This window comes from Lampetra fluviatilis, chromosome 47 (assembly GCF_964198595.1).
Source record: "Lampetra fluviatilis chromosome 47, kcLamFluv1.1, whole genome shotgun sequence".
Classification (NCBI taxonomy): Eukaryota; Metazoa; Chordata; class Hyperoartia; order Petromyzontiformes; family Petromyzontidae; genus Lampetra; species Lampetra fluviatilis.
The window spans coordinates 1,146,553-1,163,857 of record NC_136321.1 but is presented as its reverse complement, the minus strand read 5'-3'; the positions used below and the strand labels follow the sequence as shown (position 1 = coordinate 1,163,857).

Below are 17,305 nucleotides of genomic sequence, written 5' to 3'. Positions count from 1 at the left end.
GGTGGGGAGGGGAGGGGCTGGGTGGGGAGGGTGGGGCTGGGTGGGGAGGAGAGGGTGGGGAGGGTGGGGAGGGGCTGGGTGGGGAGGGTGGTGCTGGGTGGGGGGTGGGAGGGCTGGGGCTAGGTGGGGAGGGGCTGGTCACCCCGTGGTGCCCTTATTAAACTCAACGTTTAACCTACTCACGCCGGCTTGTGCCCGCCCTCACAGTCGGGCATATTTGCGGAATAAACCACGCCGCCGTTGACCCTGGCCATTGACCGAGCAACCCAACGTTCCTACCAGCTCCCTCCGCAGGAATATGTTATATTTGGATGCTACCCTGGTGCCTGGTATAATCATAATGACACTACTTTCATGGCGCTTAACTGGATCTGAAAATACAATGCACTGGACTTGCAACCCACCGGGCATCAGCCAGCCAGTTCGATCCCATCTCGCAGCGGGGAGCAGTTGAAGCAGTGCTTGCACGATTCTTAAATCCCTCCGCCTGTTTCCACGCAGCATGAACAAATGGGTTCACACGGGTGAGCTGATTGGCTGGTCGCACGTGGCGAGGTTAAAGGTTGTTCTCCCCCGTGGTCGCGTGGATTTTTATTATTACACGCTTTTATTTAACTCACTCGGTCCGTTGTTGTCGTATCCTGAAATCTTGTAACTCAATTTCAACCCACTTCTCAATGTCGTATCGACTGCAAACTTGGTATACTTATATCATACTGACGACAATACTATATTCTATTGATAAAAAAAAATTAAACATCTTTTGTATATCTTATGTTTCGGCTTGGCTCTAATTGTCCACGCTCAACTGACGTTGGCTGTAATTGACCACGACCCCTTACGTTGTGGCAAGCCTCGGGGCCACTTCCTGGAGTCGTGGAGTTCTGCCATTACTCGTACGGTACATTTCATTAAAGCGTGTTTTAAAAAAAGTATTTTTATATTACTTATTTTCTCCAGGTACGCATTCCGGTTCCCCCCCCCCCCCCCTCCACATTAAGAATCAACGTCACGCGTTTAGAGTGTTTGGCTGCTGCTATAAATATACACGCGATGATGATGGTCAGCCACTTCGTTGAGATATCATTTGTGAATACCAGGTCGCTTGTGAAAAATATCCATATAGCAGCTCAGTGGGCCTTACTTGGTAAAAAAAAAAGTGTGGATTCTCCCATCTCTTCAAAGACGTCTGGCCAGCGTGCAATAATAGACCAGTGTCACCCTCTAGAGGGGTGTCTCTCCAGTACTCCCTGTAGTGGAGGCCTTTCGGCCAGCAGTGCCGTGAGCGGAGCAATTACATAGCTCCACCCTTATAGTTTACAGTGTTTACAGTACTAAGATATATACACACTTGTGTAGAATATGACTTGTGGACACCCCGGGTGTTGTAGAATCACGCGGAGACCAGATTCTTATTCAGGGCTGCTCGCCGTTTATTCACTCCTCTTCCTCCACTCCACTCGCACTCCTTCTCTCTCTTTTTTTGTTACGATCAGTGGAAACAAGAAGATGCTCGGTGTAGTCGGCACTTTGCTTCGTTCATCATTTCGTAATTTTTTTTTTTACATTTTTAAACTTTGCTTTATGTAAACCCCCACCTCTCGCTCACTCTCTCGCTCACTCTCTCTCTCGCTCTCTCTCGTTCTGCACGCAGCCCTTCTCGCAGTCCGACGGCCACCGACGGGTAGCTCATATCAGCATGCAGAGCTCCCCGTCTCTCTCTCCACACTGACACCCGTGGCGGGCACTCGCTCGCCCCCGTCCCTTCCTCCTTCCTTACTCCCAGTCTCTCCCGAGGCTACCCCTCACGTTTCCCCCGCTCCCCCGGGACGTCTTCACTCCAACTCCCCTCCCTCTCTCTCCACTCCTCTCCCGTCCCCCTTTTTATCCCCCTTCCCCGGGGCTCCTCCCTTTCCGCCCCTCTTCCCGTGCTTGCCCCTTGTTGGGTCCTCAGGGTACGCCTCCTCGACACTTGTATTCATAATCTCCGTGTTTTTGGGGTGAGATCGCGTAAATAGAAATGTGTCGTTAAACCCACCACCACTCGACACAACCAATTAGTAAGGTTTTTGTCACAAATAAAAAAAAAACATGCAAAATAGTTACTAGTTCAACACATCGGTGTTTTGTGGCTTATGTGGCAAAGCCTACTAATTGGTTGTGTCGAGTGGTGGCGGGTTTAACTACAGATTAATATTTTTGGCGATCTAAGCAAAAAAAACGAAATTATGAATAATATCGGTCGCGAAAGCCTACGTGTAAACTAAACAATTATATTGTTAGCCTAATACGTATACTATTATCCTGCAATCTGCACCGTGACATCATACATCTGTTACATATATATAAAACATTGCAGAGATTACCCTCACTTTCATCTTAATTCAGAAATTGCATTAAACACATTTTCAAATATTGCTTATACATGATTAGCCCAGCGATCCCAGCACAAATCTGCGTAATTGCCCTGTTCTGTGGATGTAATGTCATCCCATCCTAATGCAGTGCGCGCAGGGAGAGATGTTAATTACACTGCCAAGGCATTTAAACAAAACCAATCAAATCATTTCTCAACGGCCTTGGTATTATAAACTAAATGCCATAGAAGACAATTAATGAACACGGCTAATGCAATACAACAAAGACTAAGATCACCCGTTTGGGTGTATAGGTTACCAGGGCCAAGTGCTATTATTGAGCACCGACTACTATTACTACTATTTTTAAATCCTTTATATTAAGTTCACTTGCTTGCGTGCTTGCGTGCTTGCTTGCTTGCTTACGACCGTGCAAATCTTTCGGTCGTTTTTTAACCCACTTCCCGTGATCCAATCGAGCTGACATTTTGCACACAGACTCGTTGTGCGTGACAATTAATTTTCGTGAAAAAATGTTTCAAAAATTTTACACTGTTTAGGGAATTTGTTTTAAATATTGAATTACCAATTGCTTAATGGTGGCAGACAATCATCTGACCCATAGGTGGCAGCCATCTCAAGCCAGAGAACGAGAGGACTCTAGCCGCCACGCATATGAAGGATTTTAAAGTGAAAAACTTTGTTTAACGGGTTAATTTTTTTAAATCCGTTATATTAAGTTCACTTGCTTGCTTGCTTGCGCGCTTACGACCGTGCAAATATTTCGGTCGTTTTTTTACCCACTTCCCGTGATCCAATCGAGCTGACATTTTCCACACAGATTCGTTGTGCGTGACAATTAATTTTCGTGAAATTTTTTTTCCAAAATTTTACACTTTTTAGGGAAAAAAAATTATATGTAATTACCAATTGCTTAATGGTGGCAAACAATCATCTGACCCATAGGTGGCAGCCATCTCAAGCCAGAGGACGAGAGGACTCTAGCCGCCACGCATATAAAGGATTTATAGTGAAAAACTTTGTTTTTACGGGTTAATTTTTATTTACTCCGGTAAGGCCCACTGAGCTATACAGCTCTTTCTCAGAAGTGACTTGGCCACAAATGATAGCTCAACGAAGTGGCTTATCACGTGGAAATGTATAACAGCCAAATACACTAAACGCATGTTGATTCTAAATGGGAAGGGACAAACCAGAGGACCCAGAGAAAAATCATCGCGACCACGGGGAGAAAGAGAATATGCAAACTCCAAATATACAGGAGGCGTCAGGGTCGGGATCGAACCCGCGACGTCCGGTATACCAGGCGAGGTAGTTAACATCTTCGAGCCATCATGGCTCGCACGTCGGTGTGCCCAGGGAGGTGCCCAGCGCAGTGCCCAGCAGGCGTTGTCTCCTCAGTGCCATTCACTCACTGCATCAGGCACACATTTGAGGCTGAGTTGACCCAGGGTTTACCCACGATAGGCTCAGATATTGTCACAAAAATAAAAAATAAAAAACGGGCACAGCCCTGTGATTGGGCCTGTTCACACCATTGCTAGCAGAGGAGCCTGCATTAAAGGAATCTCTAGAGAGCCCATCTAGAGGGCAATTGGCCAGATTTCTTGGAAAGAGGTGGGAATACTCCCACTTTACCCCCATCATACATAACCTGCCAATCGATTAAGTCTGGTGAACATATTTATACTGTGGAGTGGGCAATTAAATGGCCTTCAGAGGTCCTATATGATTCGGAAAACGCCGTGTCCCAAGGGGTAGAGACACTGAGCCCGCATCCTCTGAGATCCTGGGTTCAAGTTCAGGTTTCAGCTGCCTCTGTTCGTACTGGGTCGACAAACGGTGGCGGTTATATGCATTTTGTATGTGCCGTGAGGGAAAAAAGTATTTGATCCCCTGAAGATTTTGTACGTTTGCCCACTGACAAAGAAATGATCAGTCTATAATTGTAATAGTAGGTTTATTTGAACAGTGAGAGACAGAATAACAACAGCAAAATCCAGAAAAACGCATGTCAAAAATGGGAAATACAAATTTGACCCCTCTGAAAAACATGAATCAGTACTTGGTGGCAAAACCCTTGTTGGCAATCACAGAGGTCAGACGTTTCTTGTAGTTGGCCACCAGGTTTGCACACATCTCAGGAGGGATTTTGTCCCACTCCTTTTTGCAGATCTTCTCCAAGTCATTAAGGTTTCGAGGCTGACGTATGGCAACTCGAACCTTCAGCTCCCTCCACATTTTCTATGGGATTAAGGTCTGGAGACTGGCTAGGCTACTCCAGGACCTTAATGTGCTTCTTCTTGAGCCACTCCTTTGTTGCCTTGGCCGTGTGTTTTGGGTCACTGTCATGCTGGAATACCCATCCACGACCTATTTTCAATGCCCTGGCTGAGGGAAGGAGGTTCTCACCCAAGATTTGACAGTACATGGCCCCGTCCATCGTCCATTTGATGCGGTGAAGTTGTCCTGTCCCCTTAGCAGAAAAACACCCCCAAAGCATAATGTTTCCACCTCCATGTTTGACGGTGGGGATGGTGTTCTTGGGGTCATAGGCAGCATTCCTCCTCCTCCAAACACGGCGAGTTGAGTTGATGCCAAAGAGCTCCATTTTGGTCTCATCTGACCACAACACTTTCACCCAGTTGTCCTCTGAATCATTCAGATGTTCATTGGCAAACTTCAGACGGGCATGTATATGTGCTTTCTTGAGGAGGGGGACCTTGCGGGCACTGCAGGATTTCAGTCCTTCACGGCGTAGTGTGTTACCAACTGTTTTCTTGGTGACTATGGTCCCAGCTGCCTTGAGATCATTGATAAGATCCTCCCGTGTAGTTCTGGGCTGATTCCTCACCGTTCTCATGATCATTGCAACTCCACGAGGTGAGATCTTGCATGGAGCCCCAGGCCGAGGGAGATTGACAGTTCTTTTGTGTTTCTTCCATTTGCGAATAATTGCACCAACTGTTGTCACCTTCTCACCAAGCTGCTTGGCGATGGTTTTGTAGCCCATTTCAGCCTTGTGTAGGTCTACAATTTTGTCCCTGACATCCTTGGAGAGCTCTTTGGTCTTGGCCATGGTGGAGAGTTTGGAATCTGATTGATTGATTGCTTCTGTGAACAGGTGTCTTTTATACAGGTAACAAGCTGAGATTAGGAGCACTCCCTTTAAGAGTGTGCTCCTAATCTCAGCTCGTTACCTGTATAAAAGACACCTGGGAGCCAGAAATCTTTCTGATTGAGAGGGGGTCAAATATGTATTTCCCTCATTAAAATGCAAATCAATTTATAACATTTTAGACGTGCGTTTTTCTGGATGTTTTTGTTGTTATTCTGTCTCTCTTGTAATGTTTGTTGTTGTAACGTCCTTACCCGCCTCTACTGGACATCTGTGAAAAAATATATTTACAGCTCATCGGATTTCTCCAGTATAAATATTCTGATTGTGTGGGGTGGATAGGTTGATGGGGATGAGTGACGTCAGCACGCACGAACCTGGCTCAACGCTATGGGATGCGGTAGACATCATCGCGCTGATGTACGTGGTAATGTCACCAGTGAGCCAACCAGCCAGCAAAACTTGTTTTAAATAAATAAGGAGAGCGATTGTGCTTGTGCACCACTGCCAATGCAAAAGCGTTACCGGTTACCGTTTTGCATCGCGAGCTTACCGCCCGACAGCTGCGACGGCGCTGCGCGTACACGTGACTGCTGCGAGTTGAGTGAGTGAGCGATTATCCGCAGGGCTCCATCATTCAAGGCTGAACCCCCCCCCCCCCCCCCCCGATTTCCCCTCCCCCTCTCCAAGGCTGAGCGCTGTCTCCGAGTTGGGCGGAGACGGCGTTCGGCTGCTTTGTTCCCCGTTCCACCCGCACGGCGTTTCTCAACAAAGTCCTGCGCCGCCTTCAGCCTCACTGAGCAGTCTATTTGTGTGCTTTGGCATTGGGGCTTATATGTGTAGTGAGTCCAACTGAGTCGCAGAGGCAACACATTTATTGTAACACGTATATACAAAGGGGTAACTGTCCCTTTACCAGATACAGCCTGGGGTGGTGACCACCCAGCTAACTACACTATACATAGGAGTTACAGCTACGAAGGGTCGGACCCTCACTCGGGTCCCCGGCCACGTGTTGACGCCTCTACAGCCGTAGGACATTAGAGCTTCCAGCTTATAGAACGAAGTGACCCCGGTCCCTCTCAGGGACCCACCTTATATCCTCCCGGGTCGGGGCCGGCTCCGCCCTCGGCCCCGCCCACCTTCTCGAGTGTTCTAGCCCCCTCTCAATCCATCTGGAGAGCTCTCCCTGGACACGTGATCACCCCCTAGCCCCCCCACCTGGGGCCCTCTCTGTGGACACTCCAGATCACGGGGTCAACCAGAGTGCCATGGCCCGGGGCAACCCTGTCCCTGGACTGACACTCTCCCGCTCCGCCTTTTGGGAGCCCGCACTACACGCTGGTGATTACAACATATGTAGTGACATCCCTGATGTCACTACATATGACATCCCTGATGTCACTACATATGTATTATATGTCGTGTTGTTGGGTGGGTGCGTCTGTTACTTGTCCTGTGAGTGAAGGAAGCTACTGGGCAACGGTTGCGGAGGGCGAAGGAGTGACGCTACTGACAACGAGCGAAGCTCCGGTCGGATAACACGCCGCGAGTTGGCACAGTAGGGAGCACAGATGGTGCACCTCAGTCAGCATTCTTTTTGTGTATAGTTTGTTGTCCTACCTCCGCACTTCCGATTAGCACGGTTGGCTACGTACGGCACGAAAGAAGTTCAACATGCGGACAACTCATGGCAGCGGGAATGTCCCGTGATTTCCTGCCATCGAGCCTTCGACACTTTCACGTTGTCTCAAAGTGCACCTAGCCTGGCACACGTGCCGTAATGACGTCATGTCTGTCTATAGAGTTTATGTGTGCGACGTGCATTTAGTGCAGCGATACGAACCCAGCTACCCGAGTTCAATTCTCGCTCACGGCCGACATCACTGTCGAATATCTAAGCCGCTCCCCTTAGGTCGACTCAGCCTAGAATGTGTACTTCCCATAGGTCGACTCAGCCTTAAATGTAGTACCTGGTGCGGTGTGTCTAAACATCGCCACCGGGGAGTCAAAGGCACCCAATCCGTCCTGCGCCGTGCCGGGGAGAGGGGGGGGCAGCACCACGCCCGGCCACCATTGTCTTCCAAGTGATGTTTTACACATCGCACCAGGTACTCATTTGAGGCTGAGTCGACCTAGGTGATGGCCCAGAACCGATTCAGATCATCATCATTGGTGTTGGTGGTCGTGAGCAGGAATCGAACTCGGGCGCTAACCGTTTGTACGACCACTCCCCGTTTGTACGACCGCTCCACGCGCACGCACACACGGTCAGAATCTCAAATGGCATTTCCGCACGGCGAGAGACTTTCAGTGATGATGATGATTGCAGTCCAGACGGTGACACTCACTCTCTCTCTTTCACACACACACACGAGTTTATATATAAACCCAGCAGCAGCAGAAACCTTGGCTCTATCTCAACACCTGGGTCAGTGTCACGTTGCCCGTGGGATCAAATTGAAAACATCTACTCCTTCAAGAATCGCTTATCAGTCTGTGCGCTCTGCAAAGGATTTATTTTCTAGTGGGAACACGCGTGTGTGTACGTGCACGCGTGTGTGTGCGTGCTCGCCCGTGCGGTTTACATTTCATGTTTTCGGATGGGGTGGAGCGGTGGCGCTGCGGTCAGTGCATTGCGCTATGAACAGGGCTATCGACCCGAGTTTGATTCTTGGCCAAGGCGAACATCAGTGGCGAGTGACATCTGAACTGGTCCAGATTGCCCACCAACCCCCACAACTCTCTCCATTTCACAAAAACAAAGATCCCCCGTATAGGCTTACCAGACTGTTGGGGCAAGTGATGTTAACGAGTATCTCTGAAGGCCGGCACGGTACATGAGGGCGTGAGTGACCAGCATCACACCCGGTCGCCTTTGTCTCCCCAGTGGCGATGTTTACACCGTACCAGATACTGATTTGAGGCTGAGTCGACCTGGGGAGCCCCATGACCGGTTCAGATAATTATCGTCACTGGTGTTGGTGGCCGTGAGTGGAAAATCGAGCTCGGGTCACTGGGTTCGTAGCACAGCGCACTCACCGCTACTCCATACCAATACTCGCCATTGGCCACTCAGTGACGGAGACGTCACCACGGCGCCTGTGCCAGGCCAGGTGCACTTTGAGGTCACGTGAAGTGTCGAAGGCTCGTTGACAGGAGGTTTCGGGACAGACCTAGCAAGTGGCATGGGTTGGCTGACTGAGATGACCGGCAGATGCACCAGCTGTACCCCCTACTGTGCCAACTCACATTTCCATTTCACTCACAAACGCATGGTGAAGTATGGCCAAACAACCCTCATAACGAACACGGCATCAAGAAGGCCTTCATCCAGCAGTGGATTGACAGAGGTTTATAAATGTTTGTTGGATACTAGATTTTCGGATTTTATTTATTTTTTACTTTGACTCCCATTATTTATGCACTGAATGTGATGTTGTAAATACTTTTAAATATGCTGGAATTTGACACATAAAGCTCCGCCAGTCAAACGGCACGTGTTTAATGTAAATTCTTGCACATCGCTGGTTTAATCATATTAATTTGCATGGCGTACCGTCAAAATGACATCACGTGTTGGCATTCTTGGTGGCAAAGTCACGGGAGGGACATCACATACCTTCTCCATCAGCAGCAACAGTCGCATCAGCAGCAGCAACATCGGCAACTGCAGAAACAGCATAATCAACAGCAACATCAACAACAGTAGCATCATCATCAGCAGCAGCAACAGCAACGACAGAAACATCAGCAGCAACAGCAGCAGCAACTGGGCCGATCACCCATGCACACGCTTGGTAAAGAATGCCCTCCCTCTCCCACACCAATCACCCAGACATAGTTTGTATTCAATCAGTACCTCCCCCCCCACACCAGGCCAAGTAAACGCACCGATTTACAAACATTTGCAGCCAGTTGTGGCTTTACAAGCAATTAGCACGCCTGGCCACGTGCAGTGCGAAAGGAGATCAAAGTACAGTGTGCATTCATACATCTTGCATCTTTATTTCAATGAACTGCATAGTTCTAGCTAATCGCCTGATGAAGCTGGATGTTGTAATCGCCAGCGAAAGGATCCAACTTTGTAAGCGTGGTGGCTTTGCTCTCCGAGACACCGGTGGTGCTGAAGTCGTCACTAATTAATTGGCACGTTTTGTTCACCCGCCAACCCTTACTAATTGGCTGTGTTGGGTTCACGTGGGGGTTTACGAACCATTTATGTGATCTAACCCAAAAAAACGTGATGCACAGTTTTAGTCTTAAACCTAACGCTGGTCAATTAAATCTCTGGGTTTTTTGGTAAACCATTCTCAAGCCGGTTAGCGGTTTAACCGGTTAGCTTTTTTTTTTAACAACCCCTATTCACACAGCTCCCACTCGCGAGCCAAGCTCCCGACCTTCAGCGCGGAGCACTTTGAAGTCTGGATGCAGGGATCGTAAAGGCTCATAAAATCTGACAAGCGGGGCATTCACCTCACCAAGGTTGAGTCTTCTACGAATATCCAAGGACATTGCCGCGGGAATGTTATGCTTCTGGGCACACACACCACATATATACCATCACACACACACACATATACCATCACACACATATACCATCACACACATATATATCACACACATATATACCATTGCCTTGCATCGATTGCAACGGGGGCGGAGGGGGGGGCTCAGTCGCTTTTCCTGGCAATAACTGATTCTGGTACACAGCAAGTGTGGAGGTCTGCGAGGAATTGCGTGGCAGGGTTAGGGATAGTACCTTGTAGGTTGGGAATACAACTAAAATCCACACGACCAGGGGGAGGGAGACCTGCAAACTCGAAATATACAACATGGGACTTTTCTTGCAAGTATCAAAATATAAGAAGAGTCATCTTCTTGGTTCTTTCGGTAAAGTCACGTAGAAGGGAAGTAATAAAATAATAAAAATAAAACATAATAAAATTATTCTCACGACGTTTCGGCACAACGCAAGCAGCCGTCCTCAGGTGAAAACCAGGTCCGTCGAGGCGACAGAGTCTGAATGAAACAGCACACGAGCTTGGAGCATATATATAAGCTGGGCGCCTTGACAAAGGAATTTGCATTTCAAGAGGAATTTAACATATTTATGGGAAATGCAGGAATGTGATTAGTACTACATATGCATGTGCATTATGCAGGATTAACAGCATCAAAGGGAGCTGCAGTTGCTGCTGCTGCTGCTGCTGCAGTTGCTGCTGCTGCACTTGCTGCTGCTGCTGCAGTTGCTGCTGCTGCTGCAGTTGCTGCTGCTGCTGCTGCAGTTGCTGCTGCTGCAGTTGCTGCTGCTGCAGTTGCTGCTGCTGCTGCAGTTGCTGCTGCTGCTGCTGCAGTTGCTGCTGCTGCTGCAGTTGCTGCTGCTGCTGCAGTTGCTGCTGCTTCTGCAGTTGCTGCTGCTGCTGCAGTTGCTGCTGCTGCAGTTGCTGCTGCAGTTGCTGCTGCTGCTGCAGTTGCTGCTGCTGCAGTTGCTGCTGCAGTTGCTGCTGCTGCTGCTGCAGTTGCTGCCTTATCCATTTTAATATAACACTATGTATTATTCTACCCACCCTAATGTGTATCACACTGCTATATATTTGCTATACAATTACGACACTATACATTACTCTGCACACTGCACCATGCCAGTGAGTGGAACGCGGTCTGAAAGTCACCGTAAACGTGAACACAATCAGTTAAGATCCGAAATGGTTTATTATGTCCTTCCAATGATTGCTAAGCCAGAATCCATCTTCTCGGTTGAAATTGTCTCTGTGTTTGTATATGTGGATCGCCTCATGAACGAATCTCTCATGATAGCCAGATGGCTGGCAGAGAACCTCTGTCTTGGAGAAGTCAATGTCATGTGAGCCCACTGAATTGTAACAGTGATCTGCCACGGCTGAGGTGTTTGTCCTACCGTGTTTCAGGTCTGCTTTATGTTCACGGATGCGGTCCGAGACATGTCGTTTGGTTTCTCCAATGTAACTGCTACCACAGAGGCAACTTAGTTTGTAGACGCCAGGGTACTGTATGTCTGGAACCACATATTTTACAGACGGGACCAGATCACGGATTTTATGTACTGTGTTGAATCGGACCTGGATCTTGTGTTTAATCAGGATTTTGGAGATCTTGTTTGTGACCCCAGCAATGTAGGGTAAGGTGATGGTCTTAAAAGGCTCCTCAACAGGATCCTTTTTGATGGTTGGAGTGATGGCCTTGCGGATTGTGTAGTCGGAGTAACCATTAGCATTAAGAGCTTGGCGTACGTGTTTGAGTTCACTGCCAATGTGTTCCTGGTCAGAAATGCATTGGGCTCTATGGTATAAAGTCTTGATGAGGGAATTCTTCTGGGATGGATGGTGGTGGGAATCCGGTTTTAGGTAAGCATCCGTACGGGTGGCTTTCCTGTAGACAGAGTGGCTCATTGAACCATCAGGTCTCCTTTTAATTAGGACATCCAAAAAGGGTAGCTTGCCATCTTTTTCGACTTCCATGGTGAATCTGATGGCTGGGTGTATGGAATTGATGTGGTCGAGAAATTGGTCTAGAGCAGGCCGGCCATGTGGCCAGATGACAAATGTGTCATCTACGTACCTCTTCCATAAGGTCGGGCGTAGAGTGGCAGTCTTGATGGCGTCAGTCTCAAATTTCTCCATGAAGATGTTGGCTACAACCAGAGATAGGGGGGAGCCCATTGGGGTGCCCTCAGTTTGCTTGTAGAAAGTTCTATTCCAGGTGAAGTATGTATTGGTTAAGCAGTGTCTCACCAGGGGGGGTACCCCAGCATTCAGTCCTTGATGAACCAAGTCTTCAATGATTGCGATGGTGTCAGGTACAAGAACTTTGGTGAATAAGGAAACCACATCAAAACTGACAAGCAGGTCGTCTGGGGACAGGGCAATCCCCTTGATTGTCGATACCAGGTCAGTAGAGTTTAGTACCGCAGAGGTGGTTTTTCCAGTGAAAGGCCGTAGGATTTCAGACAAAAAACGAGCCAGTTTATAGGTGGGGGAGTTGATAGTAGAGACAATGGGACGAAGAGGTGTATCTTCTTTATGTATCTTTGGCAAGCCGTATAATCTTGGTGGCCTGGCTGCAGAAGGTTTCATCCTCTCAGCCGACAAAGGCAATGCCACTGTCATCATGGACAAAACAGAATACAACAACAAAATCCAAGAACTACTCAACGATGGCAGCTATACAAAAATAAAAAGAGACCCCACCAACAGCCTCGTCTCTAAAACCAAGCAAATCATTTCTGATTCAACCGCATTAATTGATCAGACCAAACAGTTATCGTTGAAACCTTCTGCAGCCAGGCCACCAAGATTATACGGCTTGCCAAATATACATAAAGAAGATACACCTCTTCGTCCCATTGTCTCTACTATCAACTCCCCCACCTATAAACTGGCTCGTTTTTTGTCTGAAATCCTACGGCCTTTCACTGGAAAAACCACCTCTGCGGTACTAAACTCTACTGACCTGGTATCGACAATCAAGGGGATTGCCCTGTCCCCAGACGACCTGCTTGTCAGTTTTGATGTGGTTTCCTTATTCACCAAAGTTCCTGTACCTGACACCATCGCAATCATTGAAGACTTGGTTCATCAAGGACTGAATGCTGGGGTACCCCCCCTGGTGAGACACTGCTTAACCAATACATACTTCACCTGGAATGGAACTTTCTACAAGCAAACTGAGGGCACCCCAATGGGCTCCCCCCTATCTCTGGTTGTAGCCAACATCTTCATGGAGAAATTTGAGACTGACGCCATCAAGACTGCCACTCTACGCCCGACCTTATGGAAGAGGTACGTAGATGACACTTTTGTCATCTGGCCACATGGCCGGCCTGCTCTAGACCAATTTCTCGACCACATCAATTCCATACACCCAGCCATCAGATTCACTATGGAAGTCGAAAAAGATGGCAAGCTACCCTTTTTGGATTCCTAATTAAAAGGAGACCTGATGGTTCAATGAGCCACTCTGTCTACAGGAAAGCCACCCATACGGATGCTTACCTAAAACCGGATTCCCACCACCATCCATCCCAGAAGAATTCCCTCATCAAGACTCTATACCATAGAGCCCAATGCATTTCCGACCAGGAACACATTGGCAGTGAACTCAAACACGTACGCCAAGCTCTTAAGGCTAATGGTTACTCCGACTACACAATCCGCAAGGCCATCACTCCAACCATCAAGAAGGATCCTGTTGAGGAGCCTTTCAAGACCATCACCTTACCCTACATTGCTGGGGTCACAAAAAAGATCTCCAAAATCCTGATTAAACACAAGATCCAGGTCCGATTTAACACAGTACATAAAATCCGTGATCTGGTCCCGTCTGTAAAAGATGTGGTTCCAGACATACAGTACCCTGGCGTCTACAAACTAAGTTGCCTCTGTGATAGCAGTTACATTGTAGAAACCAAACGACATGTCTCGAACCGCATCCGTGAACATAAAGCAGACCTGAAACACGGTAGGGCAAACACCTCAGCCGTGGCAGATCACTGTTACAATTCAGTGGGCTCACATGACATTGACTTCTCCAAGACAGAGGTTCTCTGCAAGCCATCTGGCTATCATGAGAGATTCGTTCATGAGGCGATCCACATATACAAACACAGAGACAATTTCAACCGAGAAGATGGATTCTGGCTTAGCAATCATTGGAAGGACGTAATAAACCATTTCGGATCTTAACTGATTGTGTTCACGTTTACCGTGACTTTCAGACCGCGTTCCACTCACTGGCATGATGCAGTGTGCAGAGTAATGTATGGTGTCGTAATTGTATAGTAAATATATAGCAGTGTGATACACATTAGGGTGGGTAGAATAATACATAGTGTTATATTAAAATGGATAAGGCAGTAACTGCTGCAGCAGCAGCAACTGCAGCAGCAGCAACTGCAGCTCCCTTTGATGCTGTTAATCCTGCATATTGCACATGCATATGTAGCACTAATCACATTCCTGCATTTTCCATAAATATGCTAAATTCCTCTTGATATGCAAATTCCTTTGTCAAGGCGCCCAGCTTATATATATGCTCCAAGCTCGTGTGCTGTTTGATTCAGACTCTGTCGCCTCGACGGACCTGGTTTTCACCTGAGGACGGCTGCTTGCGTTGTGGCCGAAACGTCGTGAGAATAACTTTTATTATGTTTTATTTTTATTATTTTATTACTTCCCTTTTACGTGACTTTACCGAAAGAACCAAGAAGATGAATCCATGCAGTCACGAAAGCTTTAAATCAAAATATAAGAAGAGGTTTTACCCTTTCTGGCAATAAAACAGCTGTGTTAAGATACCAAACAGAAAAGGCGACCAGCAAGCTGTTTACCTTTTGGCATCCTCTGGCCTAACACTGGTTGAGACTAGGCCATAAATTAAAGCTATCGCTGGTGTAGACCAATCAGTTTCAAAGACCATGCATATACTGTCAGAGCATGTTTTTTGTTTGTATGTTCACCACAAGTATGTGTGGTTAATACAGACATGATTCCTTGCAAAAGGTTTCTGTTTGGTGTTTTTTTGCCAGAAAGGATAAACCCTATTCTGAAATCCAAATATACAGGCGTCAGAGTCGGGGTCGAACCCATGACCTCCTGCATACCAGGCGAGACAGATAACATCTCGCCTGGTATGGAAGAAAAGCGTAGATTGTTGATGCAATCAGGAAAGTGAGATTGCGATAGCTGGGATACATCTTACAGGATGGAGGGGGGGGGGGCATAAGTTACTTGTAGCTTCAGCACAGAACGAGGTGTAAAGCGGTAATCAGGAAAAGGAGGTAGTGGTGGGTGGGACGCGTGTGCAAGGTGCAGTAGGAGGTGGAAGTGATGGGTGGGACGTGGGTGCAGGAGGAGGTAGTGATGGTTGGGATGCGTGTCCAAGGTGCAGGAGGAGGAGGTAGTGATGGGTGGGCGCTGGTGCAAGAGGAGGAAGTAGTGATGGGTGGGACACGAGTGCATAGTTCAGGAAGAGGAAGTAGTGATGGGTGGCACGTGAGTGCAGGGGGTTATGATGGGCGGGACACTGGTGCAGAGTGCAGGAGTAGGTAGTGATGTGTGGGACGCGTGTACAGGGTGCAGGAGGGCAGGTCACGGAGGCCGCCATCAAAGCGTTACCCAGAGGTGGGTGACCTCAAGGCAAACAGTGATGGCGATGTGGCTGTGAGAGTAGTCCTTGGAGGTCAAGGTCAGGAGTCAGTGTGTAACAGATGCGAAATCTGACAAAAGGAAGCGACGGAGAGGTGCGGTCGCATCACTAACATTTACCTCGACGACCTCTTGACCTTGACCGTATTGTAATCTGGCCAAGTGAAACTGGTTATAAGCAACTGAAATCACAATCGGAAACTGCGAATTAAAATTCCATCAGCAGCGAAAGGCCTATTGGGATGACCGCTCCCTGCCAAGGAATGTGGAGAGTTTCCACCACTGGTGTAGAGCTGCCAGGAGAGTTGACCAGAAGCAGCAGCAACAGCAGCAACAACATTTGCAAAAGCAAAGAGCAACATCAGCAGCAACAAAAACAGTAGCAACAGCAACAACAGCAGCAACAACAGCAGTAGCAACAGCAGCAACAACAGAGCTGCCAGGAGAGTTGAGCGCCACCCAATGAACGTTGCAGAGCCCCGGAGACGCGACAACGTGGCTCTTCCTTGTGGTCTCGTGCCATCTAGCGGTGGCTGCTTTCACCACTTGTTGAAGGAGTTTTCAAGTGGATTGTGTTCAACCCAGGTGTGACAACTCCAGAGGCCTCGGGATGGAGTCTCATTTTGACCTGGGTCACCAGCATTTGATAGTTAAAATATAATATGAATCAACAATTGTGTCACATGAGTTTAATATACCGCATTGCACAATCATAAAAATAAAAGTCCAATTACAGATTCCATGCAGCGTTAAGTCGGCTCTTGGGGTCCGACCTCGTTTAAAGCGAACGCAGCACAACTATAATAACGTTACAGAGCATGTGAGGGAAACAGAAACGGAATATTTATTTATACTGGAGGAATCCGATTCGCTAAAAAGCTATTTTTCACAGATGTCCATGCAATGGACGACCATTGTATGTATGTTGAACGTATTTCGCACCGCACGTATCCAACCCTGCTAATCGTAGATGTGGGGGAAGGACATGTAACGAACATAGCTAGATATGTACTAAGTTAGCTAGATATAGACTAATATAGCTAGATATATGTAACGACGACCAACACAAGTTCTTCCCTTTACTAAGAGCCTTCATTGGTGGACACGAACACTCTTCTTTAAGCCCGAACTTCGTCTTCTCTCCAACTGTCTCTTCCCCTTCTGCAATCCCCTTTTATATCCCTCGAGCCCCCTTTTTCGAAGGTTCACTCACCTTTTTTCCCTCAGCCAATCCCCGTCCTCCTTCTCTAATGGTTGTTAACCATTCCCCTATCAGTCAACCCTCGTTTCCTGTCTTCTGCGTTTGTATTGTTCCTCCAATCACTTAAATTCTCTGTCTCCAGCCAATCCTCTGCTCAGGCTTCCCCGCACCAATCAGTGGCCTTGATTTTCTTCCTGACTGTTTACGCCTGCATGCGCACCATATCAGGAAAGTGGTCTGTTCTTTTCGGTCTTAACATCACACCCTCCCCCTTAAAAAAAGAGTCACCCTGGCGAACATCAGGGGAGAGAATGGCAACCACAACAGACCAGCGGAAGCCGAGGTGAAGTGATGACATCACAATAGTCTCATGTTTCTGTGACTCATGTGAGCTTCTTGTGGTATGGCTCAACAATAATGTGCT

General features: G+C 47.7%; 1 long non-coding RNA gene across 1 annotated transcript; it reads right to left on the bottom strand.

Moving 5' to 3' along the window:
• Window positions 1-437: 437 nt before the first annotated feature.
• Window positions 438-16,961, bottom strand: LOC144947818 (uncharacterized). The gene is made up of 3 exons (XR_013640094.1): window positions 16,894-16,961; window positions 9,119-9,166; window positions 438-487 (listed from the first exon to the last, which is right to left on the bottom strand). It is a non-coding gene; the product is annotated as an uncharacterized LOC144947818 (long non-coding RNA).
• Between the last annotated feature and the right edge of the window lie 344 nt (window positions 16,962-17,305).